This window comes from Oncorhynchus gorbuscha, linkage group LG19 (assembly GCF_021184085.1).
Source record: "Oncorhynchus gorbuscha isolate QuinsamMale2020 ecotype Even-year linkage group LG19, OgorEven_v1.0, whole genome shotgun sequence".
Classification (NCBI taxonomy): Eukaryota; Metazoa; Chordata; class Actinopteri; order Salmoniformes; family Salmonidae; genus Oncorhynchus; species Oncorhynchus gorbuscha.
Genome location: NC_060191.1, coordinates 75,233,716 through 75,237,271, shown reverse-complemented (window position 1 = coordinate 75,237,271; position 3,556 = coordinate 75,233,716).

The following is a 3,556-nucleotide window of genomic DNA, read 5'->3' as shown; positions in this document are numbered from 1 at the left end:
GGGTGTAGGTAGGGTGTAGTGTAGTGTAGGTATGGTGTAGTTGTTGAGCGGCTTCACTGTAATTATATTGTAGGTTTCGGATATAAAAAACAAAAACATTTTAAAATGAAAATAAAAGAAAGACATTGTTTGATCTCTATGATAATGGATGATAATTATCTATGATAATGGATGGTTTTTTACTTCTGTTGTCTGTAGACATTATTAGAATACAAGTATCGCTGGTCAAAACTACATTTCATTTATACTCATGACGACTTTCGGGTGGTTTCCATGTTTCGCAAAAATATTAAACTTTGACCCCTGTTGCAGCATCCGTTTTCATGGGTATGTGGGATGGGCTGTATGCAGGCTATGTCTCGAGCCACTGTAGCTACATAGTGTAATGAACACGAGGGGAGACAGAGAGCTGGTTTCAAGTGCAGGGCGCAGCTGGTGTTTATTGGAGGAGGCAGGTAGCTGGGTCCAGGGGCAGAAGGTCATACACAGGAGGAGGCAGGTAGCTGGGTCCAGGGGCAGGCAGAAGGTCAGACACAGGAGGAGGCAGGTAGCTGGGTCCAGGGGCAGGCAGAAGGTCATGCACAGGAGGAGGCAGATAGCTGGGTCCAGGGGCAGGCAGAAGGTCATACACAGGAGGAGGCAGGTAGCTGGGTCCAGGGGCAGGCAGAAGGTCATACACAGGAGGAGGCAGGTAGCTGGGTCCAGGGGCAGGTAGAAGGTCATACACAGGAGGAGGCAGGTAGCAGGGTCAGGCAGAAGGTCATACACAGGAGGAGGCATGTAGCTGGGTCCAGGGGCAGGTAGCTGGGTCCAGGGGCAGGCAGAAGGTCATACACAGGAGGAGGCAGGTAGCTGGGTCCAGGGGCAGGCAGAAGGTCATACACAGGAGGAGGCAGGTAGCAGGGTCCAGGGGCAGAAGGTCATACACAGGAGGAGGCAGGTAGCTGGGTCCAGGGGCAGTCAGAAGGTCATACACAGGAAGAGGTAGGTAGCTGGGTCCAGGGGCAGGCAGAAGGTCATACACAGGAGGAGGCAGGTAGCTGGGTCCAGGGGCAGGCAGAAGGTCATACACAGGAGGAGGCAGGTAGCTGGGTCCAGGGGCAGGCAGAAGGTCATACACAGGAGGAGGTAGGTAGCTGGGTCCAGGGGCAGGCAGAAGGTCATACACAGGAGGAGGCAGGTAGCTGGGTCAGGCAGAAGGTCATACACAGGAGGAGGCATGTAGCTGGGTCCAGGGGCAGGTAGAAGGTCATACACAGGAGGAGGCAGGTAGCTGGGTCCAGGGACAGGTAGCTGGGTCCAGGGGCAGGCAGAAGGTCATACACAGGAGGAGACAGGTAGCTGGGTCCAGGGGCAGGCAGAAGGTCATACACAGGAGGCAGGTAGCTGGGTCCAGGGGCAGGCAGGAGGTCATACACAGGAGGAGGCAGGTAGCTGGGTCCAGGGCAAAAAACGATGATACACAGGAGGACTAATTTGGAAATAAACAGAGCTCCGACGAGATGTGTATGAAAACAAACAATACCTCACGATGACGGGGTGCAAAGATCTGAACTAAATAGTGTGTGATAATGACATACAGGTGTGTGAACAGGTGATCAGAATTCAGGTGATTGGGATCTGGAGAACGAGCTGCGTTCAGGCGGATCTACGTGTTTGAGAGTGTGAGTTGGAAGCAGACGTTACACATAGCCATGACAACGAATCTCACCTGTCAATCAAACACCTGATTGAAAGTTAGCCAGCTAACGTTAGCACACAGGATATGATACCTACAGTGCCCTCCACTAATATTGGCACCCTTGGTAAATTTGAGCAAAAAGGGCTGTTTATCTATCCTCTTGGTCTTTCATTCAAAATATTTACAAAAATTTAACCTTTAATTGAAGTAAAATTATAGAAAAAAATGAATGTGAAATAAAGTACATATTTTTCTCGAAAAACACGTGTGCCACAATTATTTGCACAACTAGAAATTCTTATGAGTAGAATCTAACCGAAGTACTGTATTTTCCATTTCATATTTTACGTTTTTTAAGTTCACCTGAGTGATTAGGAACACTTAATAAGTGACTAGCCATGACTTCCTGTTTCACTGGGGTATAAATATGAGGTGACACACAGGCCAAGTTCGCATAGTCATCCATCACTATGGGAAAGAGCTGCACAAATCAGGAAATGGCTCTAAGAAAATAGCTCAAAGGTTAAAAATGACCATTTCCATTACTATCACGGCAATAATGAGTAAGTTTAAAGCAACTAGAGGTGTTAACAATCTGCCTGGAAGAACTGCGACACAAACAACACAGAGTTACACATGGGATAAACAAACGTACAGTCAAATAACACAATAGAAAAGTCTATATACAGTGTGTGCAAATGTAGTAAGATTAGGGAGGTAAGGCAGTAAATAGGCCATAGTGGTGGCGAAATTATTACAATTTAACAATTAAACACCGGTGTGCAGAAGATGAATGTGCAAGTAGAGATACTGGGGTGCAAAGGAGCAAAGCATTTAAAATAACAATATGGGGATGAGGTAGTTGGGTGGGCTATTTATAGATGGGCTTATGTACAGGGATCTGTGAGCTGCTCTGACAGCTGGTGCTTTAAGTTAGTGAGGGGAGATATGAGTCTCCAGCTTCAGTGATTTTTGCAATTCGTTCCAGTCATTGGCAGCAGAGAACTGCTGGAGGACAAAGAGGAGTTGTCTTTGGGAGTGACCAGTGAAATATATCTGGTGGAGCGCGTGCTACGGGTGGGTGTTGCTTTGGTGACCAGTGAGCTGAGATATACACTCTAACCACTAGGCTACCCTTGGCGATGAATATGAAGCGAGTGCCAGCCACTGAGAGCATATAGGTCCCAGTGGTGGGTAGTATATGGGGCTTTGGTGACAAAACGGATGGCACTGTGATAGACTACATCCAAAATGCCGAGTAGAGTGTTGGAGGGTATTATGTAAACGACATCGGCAAAGTCAGGTGACTGAGGCACATATGAGGGAGGAAGAGCAATCGCCAACACCAGAGTCTGAAGGGAAGACAAGTAAGCATATTCTGCAAACGAGACGCTTTAATTATGTCAATGTTACTTTGCTAATTCTGATCCCCCCCACACACACTATGCAGTGGGGCAAACCAGAAGCCAAAATGGCCCTATTTCACATGGATAATCCACCCAAAACCACTAGTTTACATGGTTAAATAACAGTAATATGTGAAGAAGTGGGAAAAAAATTGTGAACAAATGTAACATTTTTGTTGTTATATAAAAGGAATGACCCAGAGAAATATATTTAGAGTAGAGGTGCTGACTAACGGTGAATAAACTGTCAGCTATCAATATAAATTAAAACTGTATATATAAACTCCCATTAAGTTATTGAGTGACCATTAAGAAGGCACAGTGATGCTGAAACGTTGGTGTCTAACCCAATAAATTAATGAGAGTTTATATATATATATGTATATAACCCAATAAATTAATGAGAGTTTATATATATATATATATATATATATATATATATATATATATATATATATATATATATACA